This window comes from Ptychodera flava (assembly GCF_041260155.1).
Source record: "Ptychodera flava strain L36383 chromosome 3 unlocalized genomic scaffold, AS_Pfla_20210202 Scaffold_27__1_contigs__length_13241970_pilon, whole genome shotgun sequence".
NCBI lineage: Eukaryota > Metazoa > Hemichordata > Enteropneusta > Ptychoderidae > Ptychodera > Ptychodera flava.
The window spans coordinates 12,418,485-12,428,521 of NW_027248281.1; the positions used below are offsets into that span (position 1 = coordinate 12,418,485).

The window sequence follows — 10,037 nt, forward strand, 5'->3', positions numbered from 1 at the left end:
CTTCGAATTTTTACGTCGGCGACATCGCTCCAGCCATTTTGTTTGTTTACGTTGTTTACCATCAAATTGCAAATATAGTTCGGGAACACTCCTAACCCGATGACGTTTATTGTACATAGCTCGGGCAGTGGGTGGGCTAAAGTGGGCACCCTGATCTCGGAGATGGACGACGTTGAATTGTGGGAACGGCATCTGCAACGAGCATCATTCTGGTTAATAAAAGAAAAAAATATTACAGCCAGTAACCGAAAGTATTGTTAAGTTTTGTGAACTACAAAAGATAGGGAAATGAAAACATTTGGATGCATTCATATGTACTTTATATGACATCTATAGAAGCAAGGTCCAATACTAAAAAGACATGACCTATTTAATTTGTTCATCAAAAAAGCAGTTAGTGGTGTTTTATTTCAGGCTGGACGCGTTCCGAGTAGAGTGACGTTCACAGACGATGGAGAAATTGTAAGTAGCACTTTGTGTAACACGTTTTTACATCATTCGGTTGTCTTTGACGGTGTCAAATTTATTTTCGTACAGCATATCGTTCGAAACAGTTAATGATCTGCGCAAAGCTGAGTTCGTAACCTAATTAAAGTGTATATTTTTCTAAAAGCCAGTATATCGTCAAATGCTGTTATTTGTATTTCGTAATCATTGTTTACAGTAAGAGTTACATTGCAGTCAATTTGAATATCCTAACAGAATCGGTATTTTCATCCCCATGTACAAATTACTACAGTGCTTCCAGACACAATTAGCACAGACAATTGAGAATATCTAAATGTATCTTTTATCGGCTCTATTTTCTGTACTGACCCCTTTTTAAAAAGGGGTCAGTAAATTATAGTGTCACAAAAAATATTCAAGACCCTCAATCTACATTCCAAGACACTGTAAACAATTGACAATATGTTTTACCAACGAAATGTAAACAGTATATATTTCAGCATTTGTACCCGGTAATGAAAAAATGAAAAGTTATTGAAATGTTCTGTCAAGTAATTCATTTTACAACAATAATTATAAAAATAAAATAACAGTTATTGTACTAAACGATGTGCTGGATTTCTGAAAATATTTACTTCAGTTTGGTTACAAGTTCAGTTTTTCAGGGGATAATATATTGTTTGGAAGTGCCAAATGCCTGTCAGTAGCCCTTCATGCATGGCTGCTTTGTAAAGGTACAGATATCCGTGCTCGAAAAACAGTGTGCTTATATTTCTGATGATTGTGTTGTAAAATTATTATGTGTAGCAAACTGTGCAATGCATGGACGTACTTCTACCTGTGTGTTTGAAAACCAATTGTATCCCTTAGTGTAGTTGAATGACATGCATAGATAATAGTCGGTTGTTAAGTCCGAATACCTTGCTTTATATTCGATAGGAAAGATACAATACATTTTTAAAATTCGAATGTCGCCCTTTGTTAACTTTTCGTATTTTAGAAATAGGTGTTTGTGAAATCGCAAATAACTGCATTTTCAGAGTGCAGTCCTGTATCTACCGCCATCATTGGAGTGATGAAGTCTCTATAGAATAGTACCCAATATCGCATGTTCCTGTGTCGTATCAGCATGAGTGTCATTTGTGATGCGTCAGACACGAGACGAAGTCGAGTGTCTGACGCAGCACAAATGACACGAATGCTGATACGACACAAGGAACAGGCGATATTGGGTAATAACCGATTTATCATATAGCCATGCCCATAATTTTAGGGAATTTTTACAAATAGAACGAAAAACCTTTAATTTTGAGGCTTTACTTTATTACGCCTTGCGCATAAATATCAGAATGATTATGTAAACAGGCTTCATTCATAAAGTATACAACGAAGATGTCAACATCACGCGCGACATCGCTGCAAGTCGTCCATATCTCAATGAAACCCAAGAAGAAAGACACCGGGATACAAAAATCGTCATACAGAAGGAACATTTTAAGGTGCAATATGCTATTACAACTGTAACCGATCAAAAACTGCTCAGCTTTAAATCTATCCTGATTTCGATCGTCGTACGGCACGGAGCTCGCGCGGAGAGGGGACGCCATTTTGTTAGTTTACCTTTAGAGTTGCCATGTCAACAGTCGTCGCGCGCGTGACATCGCTGTCACGCCACGCGCTCACTACCTGTTTGGATGGAGACCGTGCATAGTACAGTGCCGGCGCCGTGCGAAAGGCAGAATGTTTGCTAGAACTTGACCAAAAAAATACCGTGGGAAAACATTTCAAGACTCAACGTGATATTTCCGTATTTTGCAACTAGAAATACCAGTGTTCCTCGAAGCCCTTCAAGTTTTTACGTCGGCAACATCGCTTCGCAGGCGGGGACCGGCAGCCATTTTGTTGTTTACGTTGTTTACCAACAAACTGCTAATGTAGTTCGTGAAAACTCTAAAACTGATGACGTTCATCGTGCATATCTCGACGTTTACCGTGAAATATCACGGCTGATATTTTACGTTGAACGTCACTGGGATGTAGCAATATGGGCATGGGTATATGATAATAATATATGTCAACTGAAAACAATTTATGATAAGCAAATACGGCCTTTAACATTATATTGTTGCAAGAGAAATTTAGGTATATTAATAGTGGCAACGAATACTGATCGAGTTCGGGATCATACTCAAGATGACATTGATCAACAGTCTGTCTTTAAATGGCGACTCTTGCGTTGAATCACCAAAAATGGGTTTAAAAAAACACAGATGCAGTAGGCAATAGGAGACAGGTATTGATAAAATTCTAAAAGACCACAAATCATGAGAAACCGAAGAGCATGAAAATGTGAAAATTACCACTAACACGATTGGAACTAAATTGGGATAATTGGATTGGCACAATTTCTCAAAAATTTAAGGAATTTGTTAAATATTACACCATATTTACTAACCATCTTTAAAATTTTATTCAAACTTTGCGATGTTGTGCTTATGTTATGAGTAAGAATCATTGCATGACTGCATCTAATGCAATATTGTTCAATACTTATGAACAATATTTATATTTGAATGAAAATATGCGAACTTGTCTATGCTTTCTTTGGTACTGAAATACTAGTTTTAATCTCGATTTGTTACTTTTCCCCAACCAAAATGAAGTTTTTCGATCGATTTACGGTTTAGATAGTCAGGGTCATTTCAAAAGTGCCTGACTACATTTAGTGTTTTTTAAGCCCCAAATTGACGAAAAAGTAAGGGACATTTTAAAAGTGCCCCGACTCAAAGTCATTAATTACACAAATTTTATGCATTTTGTCTCGTTTTTTATGACATTTACACAAAAATACCACCTTTTCATAGAAATGAATACGGTTTAATGGATATACAATAATTGACGTGTTTTTGTTATTTTGTTTGATGGAAACAATATTTTACTTTTTACAGTATTCTATCATTTTGTAAAATTTAAGCTGTAAAAATTTCGATTTCGTCAAACTTTAATCAAAATTACTCTCATCCAATTATCCCAATTTAGTTCCAATCGTGTTCACTGGAAATTATAGTCAAGAACGACAAAACTACAACTCTATTAGATACTTTTTCAGACTACGAGGTTTTTTGTTTAATTCTACATCTCCAGGAAATATTGTTAATATATCTTCTGGAATATTGTTCCAAGTTAAACCACCAGTAAACTAAATGTAGGTTTGTCCTTCTCAGGTTCTGCAATTTGAAGGATGACAAACATTTATATGTTTGGATCGAATACTATATGTACGACCCATTGAGTAAAAGTAAGATTTGAAATGCAGTGAAAGTTTATCATTTGAACTACATCACTAATTACACGATTGGAACTAATTTGGGATAATTGGATCTTCATATTTTTTAAATTTCTCAAACGTGTTAGGTGTCCTATAGTTGAATGTTGCCGTAATGGCGACCCGAAGCTTGATACATACAGAAATTTACGTTTCCTAAAAAAGGCACACCATGATCATCATAAATACTGCCTGATTTAATAAACAGAATTTGTTTTGAAAGACAAAAATATCTAAATTTGTGGTTTGAATGTACTACCTTCTACCCAATTAACCCAGGGAGATGTGAGGTAAAATGAAGGCGCTACACAGCACATATGGTTTGTCGGACGATACAATTCAAGTAATAAAATGTGGCAGCGGGGCGTAAACTAGGGCCATCACGTATCCCACGACACGAGCGGACACATGCTAAGAGAGAAGAGAGATTCGTATGGTGTGCTCAACCGCTGAAGCGGTCACGCTGTCTTTATTTCCCCATGTAAGACATAGAATAAGTTTATGTGAGTTGCCGTGTCAAAGACTGCAATAAATTTTAAACTTCAAGAAATACTTCTCAATCCTAAAATATCTTCACAGCAAACACAATAACAGTTCACTCTAGACCTCCAATAACACTTTGATAAAAGGTTTGATGACGGATGGCCAGCGTATGAGCTGATAAATAAATGTTTAGCTGATAAATAAATGTTTATGAAGAGAGTGCTTACTATTATAAGATATAATCAATTCAAGTGCATGTGAGTTGCCTTATCAAAGGTGGAACTCAGGGACATTCCCTTACAAGCCTGACACAAAAGGGCGTTAACGACAGTTCTAATAGGATGTATTTACATATTGTTCACGTCACTGAAACCATGAAATTGCGTGTTTAAACAATAAATAAAAGAAATTCTAACAGCAAATTTATTTAATGCAAGTAACACCTAGCCACAAAAATAAACCAGATAATTTATAGATCTTTTTTTTAAGACAAAATCATGACATTTTCAATACAATCAGGCAGAAATGTCCGATTTATTCATCATACGCTGCGCTATCCCTGTCCCCACAAAACTTTCAGTATCTGTAAACCATTTGTACAAACATTACTTTATATAGCATCTGGAAGGTACATACTAAGAATTCGTCAATCTACTACTTTTTCTCATATATATGCTACACTAATAATTTGTACGCGTAATTAGGGCCGCGCTGGTATGGGCCATGGGGCTAATACACTCTGAACCAAATAGCGAGAAGGCCGTCTTATATTTGTTTTAATCTCTTGGCCCATCGGTAGTCAGCCAAATAGTCTTTTTTACTAAACTCATTTATCTTTTTCCATGTCATCCCTATTATCATTCAATTAGGCAGAGGAACCAACAAAGACTGTCGCCTTTATTGTAAGTATCACTTCGAGCATTTTTGGCCAAGACAGACACGTTTTATATGGTAGACTTCAGTTTTATGAAGTACCATCCAATTAAAGCACACTCAGTACCGTAAGAGCCATTCAAAAGGCAATCATCAGAGGAACTGACTATGACATTCTTTCTAGCGGCGAGACTGTTTCAGGATCGCATTACTATCCATTTTGGTTATGTATCCTGTCTTGGTAACTCTCGGTTGCTGTTCAAACTTTCTCTTAAACGCTAAACTCTGGCTTTCTACCCTGACTAGTAAGAGTGTGTTGCTAAAGTGTTTCGAATGCTTACTACGGCCAGTATCGAGGGTGAAACCTATGGTTTTATAAGAATATTGCCATGCTTTGTACTGTTAATGCTTTCAAGTAATTTTCAACACAGTCCTCGCTGGAAGCAACTTGATAAGTCCCTGCAGCTGGACCGCCGGTGTGGCTTTCTTGCCAGTGTTTACTGGGCGTCTGTGAACACTGTTTATATGGCTGACTTTGTTTGTGGTCTAATTTCTGCAAGGACCGCTAAATACACTTTAGTGACAATACCGTGGAACAAATGACGTCAGTTGTACCTGTTGGTCAATATGCAATTACCGCTGCCTGGCTCGGCGCGAAGAGGCCCCTGATCACCAGGCATGAAAAAGGAGTCAAAGTTCGCCCTTCGCGCGCTTCTTTCAGAACTGATACAATATGCAAACCTATTGACAGGTCCCCCAGCTGAGTTTTCGAAGGGAAAAATAAAACCTTTGGAAATGATGTCACAGGCCCTTTAAACTGGTTAGATATTCCAAGTACCATTTCCCTGTAGTATGGCACGTTCGTGGAAGGTGTTTTCTTGGTCCAATATACAGTATCATTAGCATAAAATTTTGATACCAAAACAATACTCATTTTAACAATTGATTCAGATTATTACTAAATTATCTGTCGAACCCAGCACTAATATGGAGTTAGGCTGATTGCCATCATTGGAGAGTTATTTTGGCTGAGACGTATTTCGTTGTTTTTGCAGACGTTGATCCCTGTGGATGCTCCAAGCCCATATTAGTCTTGTGTACTGCTGACTCCCTGTTTTAAAAAGAGATATCATGAACGTAATAGTTATCACATAAACGATCGGGTCCGAACTCACAACATACGGCACCCAGTAGCCTAGCGGAAAGGGAACACAGAGAACCGCTCGACCAAACCCCACTCTCAAAAAGAATGGTTCAAAAACGGGGCTAGGTTGTTACATTCGTCTGATTGCGACTGCTCCACACGTTATAGAGTTCTAAAGCACTCACGCTCGTACACTCACTATCACACATCGCACACACACAAACTTTATCGAAGCAATGAATACATCGCTTAAACTGGGAGAAAGACAGCCATATTACTGGTTTCGATATAGTTACAATGTATGCATAGTAACACCGATAGAAAATATGACATCTGCCGGACAACAATAACATAAAACAGATGAAACAACTCAAAATAATAAGAGAGCAATTTCTAGCGAATGTTAACGTCAAATAAAAAACATATTTTTTTTTATTTTTTGCTTCCCAGGAAAGTAATAATGGAGAAGATCCGGAAGGAACTGGTGAGTGAAAAATAATGATTTAAGATAATTTTTGCTTCAATGCAAAGTATATATATATATAGTCGGGGATTTGCTTGGGTCAAACAGCTTTTGGAAAGTCCTCGTCTTTATGGGTAATCGCCTATACTTCACACATTTCACGCACGCGACACCCACCGATACACGCACATACGCACACACACATACACATAACTTGGCACATATACCATAATTCATAAATTTCAGTCATGTATGGTCAAGGCGTACTTACGTTACGGACCCCGAGTCTCGCAAATGCAATTGTTACAGATGCCAAAAGAGTCAAATTGGTCACTAATTGGTTTTCTGTTTGGGGTCTATGAACAATCGTCCGCAACACTGTTTTGCCACCGGTACGTGTGTTGCATAAAGGTGCCGCAGTAAGAGTCATGATATAGTATTCTACATCATGTTCAGGCACACGTAATAGAAGATTTTTCGACGTTATATGTATTTGTAAGGTTGTATTTTGCGAGTAAATCTAATATATATTGCAGTGTAGAAGAATTACTATATAGAATTGCAGTTATTTCTGAAATATCCAGAGAATATTTATAAAATCATTCATGAAAGAAGTGCGCAAATCTTCATATTTCATAATTTCAGAGAAAGGTGCCGTAACGCACTTAATTATATCTATACCGTGGACCTCGCAAATCGATATGTACAAAAAGGGTATAATACTAAATAACAAAACGTAATATGATGTATCTAGCGATAATGTGTAACATTACTAACCGCCGGTTGTATTTTCATACCGGTATATAATACACTTACGCATCGGAACGCATATTTAGGGTCTATGAACAATGTTTTCGGACCCTCTTTAATCAGACTTGGCGGCGGTTACAGTGGTTGTACCAAGAGCTCTCCTGTTTGTTGTGACTTGCCATAATATTTTTGTCAACTACCAACAAAGTGGGCACGTCACCGCAAGCATGTAGCATGTAGGATCCTTTTGAAGATAAGCTTTATTGCTGATTGATGCAGACTTTCACTGTACATGGGAAGGACCTTTGACTGTAGAGTACGAAGGTAAAAGGCGAAAAACGTTGACCGCCTTGGCTTAGGGGGACACACCAACCTGCAACTTTAACTTGCTTATAACTATCTATAGCGCTACTAAATGTCGAATATGGGTCAACTTATCTCCAAGCCCTAGAGATTAATTTGAAGAGTTGTTGTTTTGGGCATAGCATAGACATTTTCACAATGATGGCCGTTGTTGTACTTGTTTTATTTGATGTTAATGTCCATCATATCCGATCGATAACTTATATTGTGCGTGATAAGATGTCAATGAACAAAGTTGCCACAGTAAAGACGCTCCTCTTTCACATACCCGGTATCCATGCTAAGGGTCTTGCAACTTCACGTACAGTTTTTCTCTCGTTTATTGTCAGATAATCGTCTGTGGCCATCAGTTTCATTACAGTCAACCGAACTGATCGCCAACATTATCAAGGCCGTTTGAGAACTATTTTGTTCATGCTTGGAAACAGTTTCGAAGTAGAGCAAAAGTATGTCTTTCACTTCCGATGTTATACTGTTAATATTTAATGCCGCATGAAGAATAATCTTAACGAAAGTACATTTCCATCTACCTCTAGATGTAGGTATAGACCCACTGAGTGTACTCTTCCTTGCCCTTGGAAATAAGCTATCAACAGATGACCACCGTACAATGGTGAACCTTTTATCTCGTCAAATAAACAAATGTGATGAAGAGAATCTAAAAACGCCGCAAGATGTCTTCAAATATTTACGAGAAAAGGGCGACATAACAGAAGAAAACTTGAGGCTGCTGAAAAAAGTGTTTCGAAGCATGGGAAGACTCCCACTTGTTGATGATATCGATGGATATCTAAAAGATAAGGATCGTTATTCGTAGAGCAGTAGAGACAACAAAAGTAACTGTCTGGATTATTTGATGTAGATAGATATAGTTACTAAATGCACTTCATATAGAAATATATATTCAGCTGTCTATTAGTTTTATTAAGATCCGGCTCAAGATAAGAACCGAATTTTCTTTTCATCTGAAAGTGTCTATGTAACATAAGTTGAGTTATGGTGTGATAATTAGTCTTCACAGCACATTGTACATCAAATGTGTTCCAGTCTGAGTTTTACTTCTTAAATAATACCTTAAATTCGGAAAAACAACATATTAAATCTCGTCAATGGATTGTAGAATATCAGAGCACGATGATTCCTTCTTTTAGAATGATTTTTTGTTGTTAAAATACACTTCCAGCTCTGTGTTGTACATTGACAGTTTTGTTATTACCTACCGCGATAACGGTGATAAACCCTCAATGAATTCGAGTGCTGCCAATATCAGTGATTATCAATCAAGGAATGGAGGGAATTTATCTTAACGTACTATCCAACGTTTTCTATGGAGGAACACAGTAATTAAGAAGTAACCCAAGTACAAAATACTCCTAAGTAGTCATTAACCTCGTTGCCAGTCAGTATTCAACGCACCTACAAAGTTCCCATCAGTTGTGCAGATGTATAATTACGGTTTCATTATGTGTCTCGCACTATAGTCTTATTACAATCTGATTTATCACTTGTAGCAAATTTTTGTCGAAGTTGTGAAAGTTTTTTCGTTCGCATTTTACTTTGTTTGTTAATTCTTAGAACTTAGAGAAGTGGTTGATGACAATGATCACTTTTTGTTGAGCTTGAGCAAACGCTGAACACTCTGCCTGGTAATACCCGAGTTGTAACCCCTGTCGACGTGTTATCGCTGCAGGCTTGAACGAAGAAAGAGGAGAGAACATGAATGATAAAGAACAACGAACAAAGCCATTAAAATTCCTTTTCGTAAAAAAATACAACTGACGATCCACGGCTTCCTCTAAACTATAGGGTATAAGCCTGCAACAAGTAACAATAGAATTGTAAAGTATTTTGATAAGGAAAATATTTGGTAGATGAACAGAGCGGGTTTCGAAGTGACGGATCGTGAAGATCACACTTTCCCCTTATTTATAGCTCAGTAAAAAGCTTCGTGCTTTTCCGATTACTATATGTGTGTACTGTGTCTGTGTGTCGTCTGCTCCACGCACACTGTGTTGCTCGGTTATGCACAGAATTGCAACATCTAAGTCGGTTACTGTGACCAACTCTTTTGGGTTGGAAGCAGTGGCCGACTGGTTTTGTGTGGGGCCTAGCAGCTAGGCGATGTTGCCGTGATAGTGTGGGGGTTCGAATCCCGTTTGGGTTATAGTTAAATAATAACACATGAGAGC

General features: G+C 37.5%; 1 long non-coding RNA gene across 1 annotated transcript; it reads left to right on the forward strand.

Annotated features, from left to right (window-relative positions):
- The first annotated feature begins 413 nt into the window (after positions 1-413).
- LOC139126438 (uncharacterized) lies at positions 414-10,037 on the forward strand. Its single transcript, XR_011550573.1, has 4 exons — positions 414-462; positions 5,125-5,157; positions 6,723-6,756; positions 8,385-10,037. It is a non-coding gene; the product is annotated as an uncharacterized lncRNA (long non-coding RNA).